The sequence below is a fragment of the Hemitrygon akajei genome, chromosome 3, assembly GCF_048418815.1.
Source record: "Hemitrygon akajei chromosome 3, sHemAka1.3, whole genome shotgun sequence".
NCBI lineage: Eukaryota > Metazoa > Chordata > Chondrichthyes > Myliobatiformes > Dasyatidae > Hemitrygon > Hemitrygon akajei.
Window position 1 is genome coordinate 13,087,822 of NC_133126.1, and position 21,013 is coordinate 13,108,834.

Here is a 21,013-nt window from a genome sequence, read left to right on the forward strand (position 1 = left end):
CAATTTTGTGCCACAACTCCCCTCCAATGTCAGCTAAACTGAAGCTGTCTGTTTTAACTCAACGAAGATTTATCATGAGCAGCGATTGATGGCTCTGGGACCTTACCTCCTGGAATTTAGAAGAATGGGGGAGGGAGAGATCTCATTGAAACCTATCGAGTGTTGAAAGATTTAGCTAGAGTGGATGTGAAGAGGATGTTTCATTTGTTGGGGGAGTCTAGGACTAGAGGGCACAGCCTCAAAACAGAGGGATGTTTATTTAGTTCTCTAGCCTCGAGCATCTTATTTTCATCATGGATGTCCAGTCCCTTTGTACCTACATCCTCTATCAGGAAGGCCTCAAAGCTTTCTATTTTTTTCTGGACACCAGACCCAACCAGTTCCACTCTACCACCACTCTCCTTCATTTAGCAGAACTTGTCTTTACTCTCAATAATTTCTCCTTTGGCTGGTGGGGTGGTAGGTGAGGGCAAGAGGAATCCTATCCCTGGTAGGGTGACAGGAGGATGGGGTGAGGGCAGGCATGTGCAAAATGGAAGAGATGTGGCTGTTTCTCTGTAAATTCTGCCATCTCCAACAGTATCCCACCACCAAGCATATCTTTCCCTTCCCCCTACGTTCTGCTTTCCGCAGGGATCACTCCCTATGCGACTCCCTTGTCCATTCCTTCCTTCCCACTGATCTCCCTCCTGGCACTTATCCTTGCAAGTAGAACAAGTGCTACCCCTGCCCCCACATCTCCTCTCTCACTTCCACTCAGGACCCCAGGTGAGGCGACACTTCACCTGTGTGTCTGTTGGGGTCATCAATTGTATCAGGTCCTCCCGGTGTGGCCTCTGATATATCAGTGAAACCCGACATAGATTGGGAGACCACTTCACTGAGCATCTACACTCCATCTGCCAGAAAAGCTGGGATCTCCCAGTGGCCAAGCATTTTAATTCCACTTTCCATTCTCATCCGACATATCCATCCATGTCCTCCTTTACTGTTGTGATGAAGCCACACTCAAGTGGAGGAGCAGCGCCTTATATTCAGTCTGGGTAGCCTCCAACCTGATGGCATGAACATCCATTTCTCAAATTCTGGTAACGCTGCCCCCCTTCTCTATTCCCCATCCACTTTTCCCTCTCTCACCTTACCTCCTTGCTTGTCCATCGCCTCTCTCTGATGGTCCTCCCCCTTTTTCTTTCTTCCATGGCCTACTGTCCTCTCCTGTTAGATTCTCCCTTCTCCAGCCCTGTACCTCTTTCACCTATCAACTTCCCAGCTCTTTACTTCATCCCTCCCCCACTTCCGGTTTCGTCTATCTCCTTGTGTTTCTCCCTCCACTCCCTAACCATATAACTCTGACTACTCATCTTTCCCAGTCCTGCTGAAGAGTTTTGACCCCAAACTCGACTGTTCTCTTTCCCATAGATTTTGCCTGGCCTGCTGAGTTCCTCCAGTATTTTGCGTGTGTTACTTGGATGTTTATTTAAAACAGAAATGAAGAGAAGTTTCTTTGACCAGAAGATGGTGAATCTGTGGAATTCATCCCCACAGGTGGTTGTGGAGGCAGATTCATTGAGTATATTTGAGGCAGAGGTTGACAGGTTCTTGATTAGTTAGGGCATTAAAGTTGCCGGGGGGAAGGCAGAATGGGGTTGAGGAGGAAATGGATCAGTGATGATGAAATGGTGGATCAGGCTTGATGGGCTGAATGGCCTAATTCTGCTCCTGTGTCTTATGGTCTAAAGGACTTTCTGTGCAATGAACAAAGAGTTTCACCTTATCGTTCTGACGTTGATCTACAACTGAGACATGGTGGTGTTAATCAACTCTAGGGATGGCATTTTCTTTCAAAATAGACTACAGCATCGTCATGGCAGGAATAATAGATCCACCCCTTGAGTAAAACAAGAATTGAAATGTGAGATTTGTATGTTGCTTAAGAGTGGATTTCAAAAGACTTGGAAGGAACAGCTCACATGATGAAACACTGAAGAGAAGCAAGGTGTTTAACGGAATTGAGAAGAACAGCGATATTCCAGCCATGTGCATTCAAATACTCAGTCATTAAGGAAATGACATTACTTCATTATACTTTATTGTCACCAAACAATTGATACTAGAGCATACAATCATCACAGTGATATTTGTTTCTGCGCTTAGCGCTCCCTGAACTATAGGCCATTGTACAGAACCATTGACTGGTACTGTGTTGGTAAAGCTATTCAGTTCACGTACAGTTAGGGTGACAGACAGAAGATTCTGTGGCCTCAAATGAGTCTTCATAAGACCATAAGACATAGAAATAGGATATTTGGTCCATCAAGTCAGCTCTGCCATTCAATTTATTTACTCTCTCAACCCCGTTCTCCTGTTGTTTCCCCATACCTTTGACACCCTAACTAATTAAGTACCCCTGTTTTAAATATATGCAACGTTCTGATCTCCACAGTCATCTGTGGCAATGAATTCCACAGATTCACCACACTCTGCTAAATAATTTCCTCCTCATCTCTGTTCTATAGGAATGTCCTTCTATTCTGAGGCTGTCCCTGCTGGTCCTAGACTCTCCCACCATTTGCATCACCCTCTCCATGTCCGCTCTAGGCCTTTCAATATTCGGTAAATTTCAATGTGACCCTCTTCTTCTTCTAAACTCCAGTGAGTACAGACAAAGAGCCATCAAACGCTCCTCGTGTGTTAACCCTTTCATTCCCGGGATGTCTCCAGGATGTTATGTTGCCTTGGTGTTATGTTGACTGGGTCAAGGATGTCTCTGAATAATTGCAGAATATTCCCAAGGGAGAAAACAAGCAACTAAAGGTTGTTGTATGCTCAGCACCAATAACAGAGGTAGAGAAGAAGATGGAATGAATGCAGGCACTTAGCAAAGGTTAAAAAGCCAGAATTAAGGATGTAACCCCTGAATTTCTGCCAGTGCCAACTACTAGTGAAGGGAGGAATAGGACTGTAGTGCAAATGAATAAGTGGATGATGTAGGATGGAAGAATTTAATTATTTGCTCTATTGGGATCTCTTCTGAGGCAGATATAATTTTGTATCCTTTTGAAAAATTTCCCCACAATCTTTTAAATTCTAGGGAATAAAGTCCTAACCTATTCAACTTTTCCTATAACTCAGATCCTCAGGTCCTGGCAACATCCTTGTAAGTTTCCTCTGCACCCTTTCAATCTTAGTTACAACTGTAAGTAAAGTTGTAAATGTTGCTGTATGTTCATATTTGTAGCTATATGTATAGTTACTTATTTTATTTTAAAATGGAGGCTAACACCAGTTAACATCTCTAGAGAATCTCTTTTAGTGGATTGAAAATAATGCATTTCAGTGATATTCAGGACAGGGTAGTCAAAACTGCCCAATGCATCACCGGCACCAGCCTACCTGCCATCAATGACATTTATACAGAAAGTTTCAGGTAAAGGGCCAATAACATCATTAAGGATCCCACCCACTTTACTCACAAACTGTTTGACCCATTCCTATCAGGAAGGAGGCTGCATAGCATCCACGCCAGGACCTCCAGACTCAAAAACAGGCAGAAAAGCAGTTACTTTCCTCAAGCAGTAAGTCTGATCAACACTTCCACCCACTAACTCCACCATTACTTTAGTACTTCCTGTCAGTCACCTACATACAGCCTAGCATCACTTTATGGACATACAATCAATCTATATATATAAGTTGCAGTACATTTTGTATTTGTATTTATTGGGTTTTATTATTATTGTGTTCTTTATCTTTTGTGCTTTTTTGTGCTACATCGGATCTAGAGTAACAATTTTTTGTTCTCCTTTACACATTGGCCTGTTTCGATGCCAATGCTTTTTTTACAAGATTTTTTCTTACAAATTTATTAACATCCTGCATAATTTCAAGCACTTCCGTCAAACTGTCTATACATTTCCTCTGCTCTAAGAATGGGAACCGTTTACTCTGTTTGTGAAGCACTGAAGTGAAAGGGAAAGGGAATATCATCGAGTTAGATGTGCATGGTATCATACTTCTTCTGGTAAGGCAAGGTGCACAAAAGAGCAGACACACATGGGGAGGGGGGTGGTCTTAGACCCACACTGGAAAATTCAGCAATTAAGGGGTTAATTTGTTCGCCTGCCAACATATTTACTTTCAAGGCGGTTTCTTGAAAAAAAATCAGGCGCTTTATGAGGAGACCATACACCAACATAAATAAGATCTGCAGCTTTTAAAAATTAATTGTAATGTAGGCGCTGCTTAATGAAAAACGACCCAGAATGTGTTATTACTTTGCCTGCATCAGATCAACTGTTCTGTTTTTATTTTGCCTCCAGTTTCTCACGAAATGAAGGGGTTTTCTTTTGATGTGTTTAGCTTCACGGCTTCTGAGCACTCGCTAATTCCATCTGTCCACAACACAGAAGAAGAAATAGCGAGAGAAAGCATTTCCATATGTGCAAATTATCACCAAGCTTTCCATAAGCTGCAGAGCTCCTCTGAAGCAGAGACAGAGAACAGCTGCCAACACACTAATGGCATTAAAAAGGTAACTGCAGACCTCTGAGGTACTTTTTTAAAACATCAAATTTTAAAATTATACTTTCGATGTTTAATAAATCTGGATCTTCCAGCACACGTACTAGCAATATTGCAATGTGTATGCTCTTTAGTTCAAAGGGTTTCTTTGTCTCACTGTCACAGCAGCCGGTATGACCCTGAAGTTGTTTAATAATACAGTAATTCTAGACAACTAACTTGGGTCACTCTGGTGGGGCCCACATACTGGCATGGAGCTTCAAAGGATGCATGCACGGTGCTGTAAAGGTTTTAAGCGTCTTTAGGATATACGTTTGTAGAAAGGAACAAGTTGTGCCAGCTCAGACTTGGAGAGATTTTTGAAAGGACAATTTACAAACAATTTTTATATTATGAGGACAGTATAGACAAGAAACAATTTAACTGGAAACAAATGAGTGCAGGAATGCGACAGTAATACCTGGAATTATTCTCAGAAACTCATGGAGTCATACAGCAGGGAAATATGCCCCTGAGCCCATGAAAACCACAAAAGATGTTACCAGGGCTTGAGGAACAGACTTACCGAGAAAGGTTAAATAGGTTAGGATTTTATTCCCTTGAAAGTAGAAGAATGAGAGGAGATTTGACAGAGGTATACAAAATTAGGAGAGGTATAGATAGGGTAAATGCAAGCAGGCTTTTTCCACTAAGTTTGGGTGAGACTAGAACTTGAGATCTTGGGTTAATGTTGGAAGGGCAAAATGCTTAAGGTGAACATGAGGGGGAATTTCTTCACTCAGATGGTGGTGAGAGTGTGGAATGAGCTCCCAGCCCAGGTTTGATTTCAATGTTTAAGTGAGATTTGGACAGGTACATGGATGGGAGTGTTATGGAGGACTATGGTCCACCGCGAGTCAGTGGAACTGGGCAGTTTAATAGTCCCATAGATGCTACCTCACCTGATGAGTTCCTCGAGCATTTTTTATGTGTTGTTCTAGATTTCGAGCATCTACAAATTTTCTTGTGTTTGTGTTTAATAGTTCGGCGTAGTCTAGATGGGATGAAGGGTCTGCTTCTGTGCTGTAGTGCTCTATGACTCTACAACAATTACCAGGCACCAATTTCAGAGATATCATTTTATTCTTAGAATCAGAATCAGAATCAGACTTATTATCACCGGCATGTGTCGTGAAATGTGTTAAATTTGTTCAATACAATACATGACAAAATAGAAAGAAAATCAATAGTAAATCAATTGCACTAAGTATGTATATAGAATAGATTAAAATAGCACAAAAACAGAAATAATATATATTTTCAGAAAGTGAGGTAGTGTTCATGAGTTTAATGGCCATTTAGGAATCGTAAGGCAGAGGGGAAGAAGCTAATCCCGAATTTCTGAATGTGTGCCTTCAGGCTTCTGTACCTTCATCCTGACAATAACAAACAGAAGAGGGCATATCCTGGGTCATAGGGGCCCTTAATAATGGACGTTTTTTCCATTCTCTCCATGTTCCCATCAAATCTCTCCATCGCCCACAACTCACCTCAAGGCACTATATAGCAGGCAACCAACGTACAAAGCCTGCATACGTATCCTGAAGGAAACCCACTTGGTCATGGTCAGAACATACAAACTCCACATAGACAGCATTAGAGGCCAGTACTAACCCCCAGGTCATTGTGGCTGTGAAGAAGCAGTGCTATTGCTAGGACTATTGGGGCTATTCTACTCAAATCCACCTGTATAATTTCCTGTATTTAACAGAACAGAATAAAATATTATTGTAGCAACACCAGTACTGTGGTCTGCAATATGGCACATTGGAATCTATTTCAATCAGATCAGTCAAGCTGTAAAGCCTTTGGAATCTAAACCAAATTATTGCTGGAAAGCAAATCAGAGGAAATAAAATGGTGTGCCAAATAATCTAGCGGAGGAACTCAGCAGGTTGGGCAGCATCCGTGGGAGGAAAGGAATTGTTGCATTTTGCATCGGAACCCTGCATCCGTAACACGCTGCACATTTGTTTATGTTATTATGGTATATTAAATGATCTACAAGGCTCTACTCACTGCTGAAATTTCTATCCAATGCATCGGACTCCTCACTGTCTATAGTGCCGAATTATACATGATACAGGTTTGCAGAGCATAGAACACAGAACAATACGGCGCAGGAGAAGGCCCTTTTGCCTGCACTGTTGTGTTAAATGAATTAAATTAGTAATCAAACAACCAACTAAACTAATCCCTTATGCCTCCACAGTGTTCATATCCCTCCATTTTCCTCACACTTATGTGCCCACCTAAATGTCTCTTAAATGTCCCTAATATATCTGCCTCTACCAACCCACCAGGCAGAACATTCCAGGCACCCACCACTTTCTGTGAAAAGAACTTGCCCCTCACATCTCCTTCGAAATTACCCTCTCCCACCTTAAATGCATGCCTTCCAATATTAGATATTTCAACCTTGGGGGAAAAAAGAAGATAATGTCTGTCTACCCTATGCCTCTCATAATCTTATTAACCTCTATCATATCTCCTCTCAGCCTCCAGTGAAAACAAGTTTGTCCAACATGCCCTCTAATCCAGGTAGCATCCTGATAACATCTCCGGCACCCTCTCCAAAGCCTTGACACCCTTCCTATAATGGGGCAACCAGAACTGTATGCAATACTGCAGATGCAGACTAACTAAAGTTTTATAAAGCTGCAACATAACTTACTGACTTTTGAACTCAATGTCTCAACTAATAAAGTCAAGCAAGCCTTAACCACCCTAACAACCTGTGTAGTTTCTGGCAAGTCTTTGAAAAAACTTTTACACTTAGCTCCATAGTTTACTGCAGAGTTCGGTACCATAGTGGAACTTCATTATGAGGTGAGGAGAGGCCCCCTCTCCTCTGCTGTAGTGCTTCCCCAACCCCTGTCAGACTGATACATCCCTGTGGGCATACTGCAAAATTGACAGATTAAAGCTAAAACTTGTCAAATTCAGGAGATATTCGCACAGCCTAACAACCTATTGACTACATAGAGTGAGTAAACATATTTCCTTCATTTGCATAAGGGCTTTGCCAGTGCTCTGGGCATTGAGTATGAATGCCTTGTACCTCTGGCTGCACATAGTAACAGTTGGGAAAATCTTTTCTGAATTAAGTTAACCCCCTTTGTTAAAAAATATATTTAATTTTAATTTGATTAGTATTTCTTTCTGAAGCAAATTCATTTGTAATCCCACTGGAAGTCATATTGTGTCATATTGGCTATAGACTTTGTAGTTGACTAACCTTGTTCTCTTAAGAGTACGTGGTTAAATGTCAAAATAATTTGCATTAGTACACCTTCTATATATAGGTCCCATACCGCCTCTCATTATTTTGCTTAAACTTTGAAAAACAATTAGCTGAGTGTCTTTGACACTTCAATCACTTTGCTGACAAAAGATCTCCAGACCCCTAAAAGCACAGAGACACACCGGCATCATTCACCTGCTGGTGCCCTCCAGCAGCGACCCTGGGGGCAGCAGGTGTGTGGGACCAATAATTTGCCACCTCCCCCATAGGATTTCCAGGATGGTCCCAGAGCCTCCAGAAATTTTATTTTGTTGAGAGAACAAACATCATAGGAATGCTGGGAGAATATACAATGGCCGTTTTCTGTCTTCTTTAAGCATTTAACTCTAATAAATCATAAAAAAACGCTGGAGGAGGAAAAATAAAGGAATGCTTGACTGAACGGTCTCTTATATCCAGCTGGCAACCCCTGTGCTGCATGAATCGCTAAATTATTACACACAGGAATGCCCATCATTCCTATCCCGGCCAAAAATACAGCTTTTGGTTTAACCCCACTCCCCAGCTCTGCAGCTGCACAGGTTACACATCCTCATCCAGGTGACTTTTAACTATAGTAAGAGTTTCCACCTTTTCCATTCTTTCAGACAGTGAGTTCCAGACCCTTGTCTTGAGTGAAACAATTACTTCTCCCATTTGCTCTTATGCAAATATCTAAAATGTCATCCTCCTAAATACTGAGCTCTCTGCCAATGGAAATTGGTTCTATCTTTTCACCTTGTCCAGCCTCTCATAATTCTGTATGCCTGCCTCAAGTAATTTTATTTTATTTAGGGATACAGCACAGTAACAGGCCCTTCCAGCCCAATGAGCCCCTGCCACCCAATTACATCCATGTGACCAATTAACATACTAGCCCACACATAAGGCAGCACAGTAGCATAGTGATTAGCACAATGCTTTACAGTATCAGGGACCTGGGTTCATTTCCTGCTGTTGTCTCTAAGGAGTTTTTACATTCTCCCCATGACCGCATGAGTTTCCACCGGGTGCTCTGGTTTCCTCCCACAGTCCGAAAACGTACCAGTTAGTAGGTTAATTGGTCATTGGATTAAATCCAGGTTTTGCTGGGTGGCATGTCTTAAAGGGCCAGAAGGGCCTATTTCACACTGTATCTCAATAAATAAGCAAAAATCCCTGGAAAGTGGGAGGAGCACCAGGAGGAAACCCACACAGTTACAGAAGAATGTAAATACTCCTTACAATACAGTGCTTTGTATGGTTCAAGTATAATCTCAATGAAGCTGAATAATTTGATGTCCATTCCCCTTGAGGGTGGGAGCAAGGAGCTTAGCTGAAGGTATTTTCACAACAATTCAGCAAGTTATCAAAGACTCTGTGAAACTTCTAGAGATGTACAGGGGATAAACATTCTAACTGGTTGCATCATGGCCCGATATGGGACCTTCAATACACAGAATGCAAGAGGCTACAGAGAGTGATGATTCAGCCAGTTCCATCATGGGCACAGTTCGCCCCACCGCTGGGGACATCTGAAAGAAGTGATAACTCAGAAAGACAGCAATCATCATTAGGAATGCCCAAACTCCGATCCATGACCTCGTCTCGATGCTGCCATTAGGAGCCTGAAGATCCACACCTCAAGGATCAACAATGGGTTCTTTTCCACTGCAATCACATTCTGGAACGTTCCTGAAAAACCTTCAACTAAATATGTTTTTCTCTTTCTCAGTCTTGCTCAACTGACACGTTTATTTTATCGTTGACTTTGCACATGTGGAAGTTATGTATAATTCATGTTAATTTAAGCTTATATTAACTTATGTTTGCCCTTGTATTGTACTGTGCTGCTGCTATTGCAAAAAACCTAATTTTCATAGTGTTTATACTCTGTGTTTTTATGACCATGGCAACAATTAACTTGAACTTGAATTTGAAACAGAACTTGAATGTAAGTTTGCTCCTATTGAGCTAACAACTTGGGCCCCTCGGTCTGTAGCAGTGGTTCCCAGTCTTCTTCATGCCATTGACCTCTACCATTAACCAAGGGATCCATGGACCCCAGGTGGGAAATTCCTGGGATCCAATGTTAGTTCTTTGTCCTCATGGCTCTATCACGTTCCACTCTAAATCACTGCCAGTGTACACCCCTGTGGCAGTGCGTGACTCACGTCCGCTCAGCAGGTTTAGACTGTCCGCAGACTTCATGGTCATGGAAAGAAAAGATCAGGATGTAAATCCTTACAGGAACTAAGCACGTCTCAAAAACCCAGGAACTTAAATCTCAGGTTTCTTAATTATCAGGGTTGTTAAAAATCTAATTTCATTTTATTGTGATGTGCAAAATGTCTACATTGATTGCATGGACAGTACAAAACTTTCCTTCTGCCTTGCTCTCATGTTGCTTGAACACTGGGAAAGCAAAAAGCAATCTCTCGCAGCCTTTCACTTTTATCTAATCTCATTGTCTACAGTACTGTGCAAAACTGTTAGGCACATACTGTATATAAGTAGGGAGCCTCAGACTTTTGCACTGTAGTGTACTGTAGTAATTTTATGTATACCACTGTACTACTGCTGCTGCAAGAATAAAACAAATTTCATGACACATGTCAGTGACGATAAACCTGATTCTGATATGGGTCTGCACTGGGAGTGGGAAGGTGTCAGGGGAAGAGGTCAGGGAAAGGGATATCATGGTTAGGGAAAGGGGAAAGGGAGGGAAGGGAGTGGGAAGCACCAGAGAGACCTTCTGTAATGATCAATAAACCAATTGTTTGGAATCAAATAGCCTTGCCCGGTGTCTCAGGGCTGGGTATGTCTGCACCTGTGCCACTCACTGCCATGGCATTCCTCTGCCACCTATCCCATGCCCCTCGCGCTGCACTCCATCCTCACCAGTCCCAACACCCTTTGCTCCCACCTCATCTACAAACCTGCTTTCCACTCCACGTTGACAAATATGGTATTGTGCAAAAATCTTAGGCACCCTAGATATATAATGTATATGTGGCCAGGACTTTTGCATAGCACTGTATATTATTTGAGTTTTACTTGGACAACAATATTATCCAAAAAAATCAAATGCTATTTATGTCTATGGGATATTGCTATGCACTATTTGGTCATCATGTTTACCGTATTACACTTCAAAAGCTGCAGAAGAAAATCAGAATGACTATTAAACTAAATGGTAATTCTTTCCAAGCATGTCATTAATGGTAGAAGTAATAATGGGAGTCTACCTTTAGAAATCAAATTATAATTGGTAAATTGGTTTACTTTGTCAAATGTACAGTGTAAAGCAGGTCTTGCATTCCATTCATACAGATCAGTTAATTACACAGTGCATTGAGGTAGTACAAGATAAAACAGTAACAGAATAAAGTGTAAAAGTTACAGAGAAAGTGCAGTGCAGGGAGACGATAAGATGCAAGATCGTAATGAGGTGGTTGAGAGTCCATCTTTTCATAGAAGGGAACCATACAATAGTCTTATAACAGTGAAGCAGGAGGTGTCCTTGATCCTGATGGTGTTTACTTTCAGGCTTTTTTGTATCTTTTACTTGTTGGGTAAGGGGAGAAGAGAGAACATTCAGGGTTGGTGGGGTATCTGATTTTGCTGAGTGCTAAGGCAGCAAGGCATGTGGTCTATTTCTCAGAGTCCATATAGCAGAGGTTGGTTTCTGTCGTGTACTGAGCTACATATGCTCAAACATACCAAGGCATGATGCATCCCGGGTTTATACGGTGCATTGATAAAATTTGGTGAAGATAGAAGATATGCCACATTTCTTCTTCCTCCTAAAGAAATAGAGGAAATGGTGAGTTTTCTTGGTTGTGGTTTGACCACGACAGGCTCTTGGTGATTCTCACTCCTAAGGAACTTGAAACTCTCAACCCTCTCATCTTTGGCACTATTGATGTAAACAAGAGTATTTGTTGTGCCTCCCTACCCTGATGTCAGTCCCCCAGCTTTTTCGTTTTATTGTCATTGAGGGAAATGCTGTCGTCAAGCTTTTTATCAATTGTATAAGTTGCTGCTCTGCATGGGCAGCCCGATAGATAGAAGGGCAGAGGTTGTAGGCTGAAGTCTAGGGTGCAACTTGAGTTGAAGATGCTCATTAATGGAATTAGCTTAGGCAGAGTACACGACTGCAACCATTTTCTGAATTCTCGGCAATAACATCTTCAACTTGGAATTACATTAAAAAGCAATTCTGGATGTGCTGCAATTGCTTTTCTAAGCTTTGAGGGGACTCACAAATTTGGTCTCAGCTTCAATCCCTTGGTAATTAATTGTGAGTGAAATAGAAAAAAAACTTCACAGTGCTAATTCACAGAATTTGCCGAGAAAATGCAATATTGGGCAAACAGCCCGGTGCCCTGCAGGAAACTCAACTATGCATTATACAATATATATGGAATGTTGTATGAGATAAATTATATAGTAGGTAATTGTCAGCAAGAATCTCTTTGCTTCTCCAATGTTCATAGAACATGATAGTCAATGCAGAGGAGGGGGCTTTGTTGAAAATCCATCTGCTCCACAATTGCTGTTGTTTCACGCATTTATGGCACAGCTTGTTTTATTATAATTGTGCAAGTAACATTATACTGTCTTACATAAATATGTACTTTGCACTTTATGTCAACCTGTCAGACTTCAGGCTAGCTACTCAGGATCTTGTGTTGGACCGTAACTATATGTGCTGTGTGTGACTATATGGACTGCATTTTGTATCTTGGCCCCAGGGGAACAAGGTATCATTTAGCTATATACATGTGTATAGTTGAATGGCAATAAACTTGAACTTGAATTTACAGTGAAAGTATTCTAATCCTGTTATGGTAATTGTGAGTGTTATTTTATTACAGATCAGTACAAGTACACAGTATACTGGAAATGGGCATGCAACTAAAGTCATAAAATTGTCTATAAACCTCAAATTTATCAGAATCAGAATTAGATTCAATATCACTGGCATATGTCATGAAATTTGTTAACTTAGCAGCAGCAGTACAATGTGATACGTGATAATATAGAAAAAAAAGTAAGTCATTTACAGTAAGTATATATATTAATATTAAATAGTTAAATTCAAAATAGTTCAAAACAGAAATAAAATAATAAAAATGTAAGATAGTGTTCATGGGTTCAATGTCCATTTAAGAATTGTATTAGAAAGGGGAAGAAGCTGTTCCTGAATCATTGAGTGTGTGCCTTCAGGCTTCTGTACCTCCTCCCTGATCATAACAATAAAAAGAGGGCATGTCCTGCATGATGGGGGTCCTTGAAATGGACGCCACCTTTCTGAGGCACCACTCCTTGAAGATGTCTTGGATACCATGGATGCTAGTTCCCAAGATACAGCTGACTAACTTTACAACTCTCTGTAGCTTCTTTCAATCCTGTGCAGTAGCCACCCACCCCCATCAACCCCCCCCCCCCCCACCCCACCCCCGGCATGCCAGACAGCGATACAGCCTATCGGAATTATGAGGTTGCTTCACAAAGATGAATCCCAGTTAAATAAGCCAGAAAGAGAAAATGAGAAATGGAGAACATAAGTTTTATTTTGAAAATGCTTGGGTGAAACGTCTCCTCTTCCAAACTACCAATGACCAATTTTACCACTGAATGTAGAATGATAGAGTCAGAATCAGTAACAAGTTTAACATCACTGGCATATGTCATTGTCTTGCAGCAGCAGTACATTGCGATGCACAATAATAAAAATTATAAATTACAAAAAGAAGTATGTATAAAAAATAAATTGAATAGCAGTGCAAAGAGAACGGGAGAAAAATACTGAGTAAGTGTAAATGGGTTTATTGTGAATTCAGAAATCTGAAGACAGAGGGGGGAGAAGCTGTTCCTGAAACGTTGAGTGTGTGTGTTCAGGCTCTTTACCTCCTCCTTGATGGTACAATGAAAAGACGGCATGTTCTGGAGATCCTTCATGGTGGCATCATCTTCTGAAGGTGTCCTCGATGCTGAGGAGGCAATTTCCCATGCTGTAGCTTGCTGAGTTTACAACATAGAAAACCTACAGCACAATACAGGCCCTTCAGCCCACAAAGTTGTGCCGAACATGTCCCTACCTTAGAACTTCCTGCAACTTTCTCCAATCCAGTGCAGTGGCACCTCCATACTAAACAGTGATGCCTCCAGTTAAAATGCTCTCCATGGTACATCTGTAGAAATTTGCAGGAGTCTTTGGTGACATATCAATTCGCTTCAAACTCCTAATGAAATATAGCCACTGTTGTGCCTTCTTTGTAACTGCATCAGCATGTTGGGTCCAGAGATGCTGACACCCAGGAACTTGAAACTGCTCACTTTTTCCACTTCTCATCCCTCGATGAGGACTAGTGAGTGTGCCCTTGACCTACACTTCCTGAAGTTTACCATCAATTCCTTGGTCTTATTGACGTTGAGTGAAATGTTGTCGCTGTGATACCGCTCAACCAGCTGAATTATCTTGCTCTTGTATGCCTCCTTGTCACCATTTGAAATTCTGCCAATACACAATCGAGGGTGTAGAGAGAGTAGAGCAGTGGACTAAGCATGCATCCTTGAGGTGTACCAGTGTTGATTGCCATTGAAAAGGAGATGGCATTTCATGTCTGCACAGAATGTTGACCCCAGATGAGAAAATCAATGATCCCTTTGCAGAGGGAGATACTGAGGCCTAAGTTTTGGAGCTTGTTAATAAAAACTGAAGGTATGATTGTGTTAAGTGCTGAGCTGTGGTCAATAAACAGCATCTGATGTAAGCCTACCATATCTATGTGATCTAAGGCTGAGTGGAGAGATATCCGCTTTTGTCTTAATGTGGTGATAGGCAAATTGCAGCAGGTCCATTTCTCTGCTTAGGCGGAGTTGATCCTAGCCATGACCAACTGCTCAAAGCTCTTCATCAGAGCAGATGTGAGTGCCACTGGGTGATAGTTGTCGAAGCAACTCACCCTGCTCTTCATGGACATTGGTATGATTGCTGTCATTTTGAAGCAGTGAGAGATTGAAGATGTCCTTGAACACTCCCACCATTTGGTTGGCACAGATTTTCAAAGAAATCGAGTAACACAGCATCAAAATAGTCCCTTAGTCCCAATTCATCTGTGACGACCAAGTTGCATAATGCAGCTTAGTCCCCTCGACCAGCATTTGTCCCGCATCTGTCTAAACCTTCCCTATCCATGTTCAAAATTCAAAGTTCAAATTTATTATCGAAGTATGTATACTGTATACAACCTTGAGATTCATCTTCTTGCAGGCAGCCACAAAATAAAGAAACACAATAGAATCCATGTAAAACCACACCCAAAAAAGTCCTATATGCAAAAGATTAAAAATCGAGCAAATAATAAAGAAGTAAACAAATAGAGCACAGAAAATGAGTGAGTAAACGTGATTCCACAGGCTGCGGATCCAGTTCAGCACTGAGGTTAGTGGAGCTGGTCCACAAGCCTGATGGCCGCAGGTTATCAACTGCTCCTGAACGTGGCGGCATGGAACCCAAGACTCATGCACCTCCCTCCTGATGGCAATAGTGAGAAGAGAGGGACACGGGTCAAATGCAGGGAGAGATTTCTGATCACCAGTTCATTTTCCACTGTAACACTCAAAATGCTTTAAAATAGAGGGCATCCTTTTAGGATGGAGATGAGGGGGAATTTTTTAGCCGGAGTGTGGGGAATTTGTGGAATTCATTGCCATGAATGGCTATGGAGGCCAAGTTATTGAGTATATTTAAGGCAGAGATAAACAGATTGTTCATTAGTCAGGGCATGAAGGGATATCGGGAGAAGGCAGGAGATTGGGGCTGATAGGGAAAATGGATCAGCCATAATGAAATGATAGAGCAGTCTCAATGGGCCAAATGGTCTATCTCTGCTCCTATATCTTATGGTCTTTTCTAAAGTACCATAATTGTGTCCACCTCTAATACTTCCTTCCTTGTGCCATATGTTCTACATCCACTGTTTGAAAAAGTCACTCCTTGGATTCTTTATAGGGTGGTCCCAGTGACAGACTTCCTGGGAAAAGAGAATAAGCGTTCGTGAGGGGTGGCATTAGTGGACGTACACAACAGGGAGCGGATAGAGTGGAGTGCCTCAGGGAGGACCTCCTGCCATCGGGAGACCGGCAACCCTTGTGACTTAAGGGCTAAAAGTATGGCCTTCCACACTGTGGCATTCTCCCTCTCCACCTGGCCATTCCCCCGGGGATTATAACTCGTGGTGCGACTAGTAGCTATGCCCCTAGCAAGCAGGAACCTATAATTTAAAAAAAAAATTCAATCTTAATTGAGGTTTGTGTCTCTGTCAAGCTTCTAGTGCTGGATATAAAATTTAATTAAATGATATATTTTAAGTAATTGGTCAGCAACAGAATTTTGGCCTTTATTGCAAGTGCACTTGAGTACAAAGTAGAGACGTATTGCTCCAAATATATTGGGCATGGTTAAAACTGCATCTGGAATATTGTGTATAGATCACAACAATCTCCCCAAGTGAAGATTATACTTGGGATAGAAGGAGCACAGTGAAACTTCATGGGATGTATCCCAGGATACCAGTTTTGTCATTTGGTGAGAGAGTGAGCAGACCGGTACTTTATTCTGTGGAATTTAGGAGAATGGTAGGTGATCTCATTAAAATGCACAATACTCTTAAGGAACATGATACAATAGATGCAAAGATAATGTTTCCCAAAGGTTGATAGAAGCAAGGTAAAGGGCCAGACATTCAGGAGAGAGGTGAAAGGTAATTTCTTCATTCCAAAAGTGATGCATCTTAGGAAATCCCAACTCTAAAGGAGGCACAGTTACTGCATGTCATCAGGACAAAGGTTGATAGATTTTTAGATATTAAGTGAATTAAGGCATATGGAGTTACTGCGGGAAAGTGATGCTGAGGTAAAAGATCTGCCATGATTTTATTGATTTACACAGCAAACAGGAGGGTTCAAAACATTCACTCCTATCTCCTCGATCCTTACTTTTGAATATAACATTCACATTCATTTACATTTATTAAGTAATAGCAATTCAGTGCTTTTAAAAACCTCAGTCAAAATTCTCTTCGAAGCATTTCCAAATACGCTAGGCAGCAGAATGCAAAAAGGTCAGCCAATATGTAAGAAACGTACTTCAGAAGTTGGTTGTGAAAAGAACAGTGCAACGGACCACGTGTCATTTCTAACATTTTTCGAAGGATAGTATATGAAGTTGTACATCAGTGGCTTTAATTTATGGTAAATTAACCATTATCTATAAATAAGCTCCTCTCTTTAATCCGCAACAGAATCAATTAAATCGATCTTTCATGAGCTACAAATTGGAATATGTTGATAATGAATTCTAATTGACATACGCTCAGTGACCATTTTATTAAATGATTTCTGTCCCTAACAAAGGGGCTACTGAGTATATGTTGATGGTCTTCTGCTGCTGGAACCAGTCTGGCTATTCCCCTCTGACCTCTCTCATTAAAAAGGCATTGTCACCCACAAAAAAGGCATTGAACTGCCGCTCACTGGATTTTTTTTATTTTTTGCACCATTCTCTGTAAACTCTAGACAGTTGTATGTGAAAATTCCAGGAGATCAGCTGTTTCTGAGATACTGTACTCAAATCACCCCATCTAACACCAATAATCAATCCACAGTCAAAATCGCTTTACTTATATTTCTTCCCAATTCTGATGTTTGGTCTGAACAACAACTGAAACCTTTGATCACATCTAAATGCATTTAAGCATTAAGTTACTACTTCCTGATTGGCTGATTAGATAGTTGCATTAATGAACAGATGTACAAGTGTACCTAACAAAGTGGTTTCTGACTGTACTATTCTTTAATACATTAACTGATTTTAAAAGCCCGCATAATAAAGAGTCTGATCTGCTTTTATAATCTGATGGGATTCTTTATTGGTGGGATTAAAGACCAGAGTGGACTTAATAACTGCAGGATATCTCAAATTTTGTGCTAATAAAGTTGAGTTCCTGTTGTAATGGAATACAGGCACAGCTAAATTTGTGCACAATAAGATCCAAGTTCAAGTTTAATTATCATTAAACTATATACATATATGCGCAAAGTGAAACACAGTGAAACATAGCCTCTGGGGCTATGGTGCAAACCACAGTACATGCAAGCATACACAGCTCACAGCACATAACACATATAGTTACATAAGCATATACTGTCACAAAAAATAATATCAGTCCAGATCCCTGATTCATAGCCTGGAGATAGTTGGTGCATGGGATATTGTTCCAGAGCCATGTTTCTGCAAGAACAAGCATGCAGCAATTCCTTATACTGTGTTAATGCAGCTGCATATGGACACAATCCCACAAATTTTTAATGCAATAAATGATTCAGTAATCTGTTTGAGTGCTGTTGGTGAAGGTAAGAGTAATAATTGTAATAGAGAAATAATTGTTCTTCTCTCTTTATTATCTTTGATATCAATCTGAGAAGACAGATGTGATCTCAATTTAATATCTCATCTGAAATATGACATCTTCAACAATGCATTGTTCCCTCAGCAATGGAGATCAACCTGGAATTTATCCAAAGAATGTTTCAAGCCCACACTGCCCTGATGCTTAAGCAGAGGTATTTGAATGAACAAGGCTTAACACTAGTACAATCTATATTGACAGGAGTCTTTCGTCATCGTGGACAATACAGTACATGGATGTTGTCACGTTTTTGAATAATGGCTTAACACATGTTAACTAATGCAGATTAAATGAAGCATCAATTGAAATGTTTGTTAGTTTAAAGGAGCCGTTACTATTTCCCCAAGTCATTTGTACTCATTATCATTGCAGGTGTTATCAGTTCAGGAATTTTACATGGCTACAAAGTTCAAAGTTCAAGGGTCAAACTAAATTTATTATCAATGTACAGAAGACTTTTTACTATATCTTGAGAATCATCTTCTTGCAGACACCCACAAATCATAGGAACTCAATAAAATCCACGAAAAATCCACTCACAACAAAGACTGACAAATGTACAATGTGTGAGAAAAAAGCATAAATCATGTAGACAATAAAAATGTGAACAAATAATACATAGGACATGAACTGCAGAGCTGCTGAAATTGAGTCCACAGGCTGTGGAATCAGTTCAGCACAGAAGTGGGTGAAGCTGGTCCAGGAGCCCAATGGCTGTAAGGAAACAACTGCTCCCGGACCTGATGGTATGGGACTCATGACTCCTGGACTTCCCATCCAACTTTATTGTCAAAAAGAGAGGGAGATAGGTCTGATGCGGGCAGAAGGGATGGGCTCAGGTGATGAATCTTGGCTGACACGAATCTTGGTTTAGAAGAAAATGTATCCCAAGGAGAATCAATGATATTGATGACAATTGTAATATTGGAACCTGCAAATCTAAATTATCCATTTTCAAACAAGGCTGGCCATGGGGAATGAAAACTTGAAAAAACTGTCTCAGTTTACTCAAGTGCTTGACCCAGCTACGATTTTAGATTATAAGGTGTTTGGCCAAAGAAAATGGCAAATGACATAAAAGGGGCTGCCATTTTAGCTTTAATTTTAAGAATCCACGTGTAGTCATTTGCCAGATGAGGTAGAGATGATCTGTGCATTCAGAGTTGCCCTAATGGTTGACAGGTGGCAACAAGATCTCAGGATGAAAGGTAGTATTGGAAACCAGGCCTTCCATTGGAGCTGTCAGTTATCTATTGCCATGTTGGGCCATATTACTGGTTGGAACCAACTAAGCAGATGATCAGGACTTCCGAAATTTCTGCTCCCCAAAGCACCAATACATTGGCAAATGTGCTCCATGTCAAGGATAATGCAAGCCTCTACAATTTTCTCAGCATTTAACAGATTTTTTTTTGCTTTAATTTACTTGAACTTATTTAAAAATACATAATCCCTTTGATTGTTTCCCAGCATACTTAAACATTTCCCCTCTTAGAATTTTCAACAATTTTATTCCTTCCAGTAGTACTTCAGAATCAGAATCAGGTCTAATTAATCACCTGCATTTTTTTGTCTTTATGACAGCCGTACAATGCAATACATAATAATAGTAAAAAACATGAATTACAGTAAGTTTATATATTAAATAAGTAGTGCAAAACTAGAAATAAAAATGTAATGAAGTAGTGTTCATGATTTCAATGTACATTCAGAAATTGGATGGCAGAGGGGAAGAAACTGTTCCTGAATAGTTAAATGTGTGCCTTCAGGCTCCTGTACCTCCTTCCTGATGGCAGCAATAAGAATAGAGCATGACCTGGGTGATGGGGGTCCTTATTGATGAACGGCACCTTTTTAAGCATCGCTCTTTGAAGATATCCTGGAAACTATGAGGGTATTGCTGGTGATGGAGCTGACTAAGTTTAAAGCTCTCTACAGCTTATTTCAGATGTGATCTCACAAGAGCACAGTATAATTGAAGCATAACCTTCCTACCTTTGTACTCAAAGATCATCAAAAAACCCCCCCAACTGGGCAATGTCATCTTCTTGCGGTTACCATAAGGTGAAAGTTCCAGAAGACTGAAGTACACCACTGGTTTCAAGAACAGCAACTTCCCTTCAGTCATTCATTTCTTGAATCAAACTGCAAAATGCTGATCACTAGAATTTAGCAGCACTATGACCACCTTGAACATATTGCATTAAAAAATCTTGTTAGAATTGTGTTCTTTTTGTAAGTGTATTTATTTATTTATCTATCTATATATTTATTTAGAGATTCAGTGCAGAACAGACAACTCGAGCCCAAAGAGCCACACTGCCCAGCAACCCACCTACTTAACACTATCCAAATCACAGGACAATTTACAATGACTGATTAACCTACTGATCACTATGTCTTTGGATCGTGGGAGGAGACCGGTGCATCCGAAGAAAGCCCGCGGGGTCACAGGCAGAGCGTACAAACTCCATATGGGCAGTGCTGCACTATATATGTTTGACCTGCAAACTTGTCTTTTGCAAGTCATATACATAGCGACACAAAGACTTCTCAGACAACACCTTTGAAGCCCATAACCTTCCCCAGCTAGCGTTACAAAGACAGTAAAAGCAAGGGGAGATGACCCTTCGAGGCACACACCATCCTCACTTCTTTCACCTTCATCGGGTCGAAATCCTGGAACTCCCGTCCCAGCAGCATTATGGAT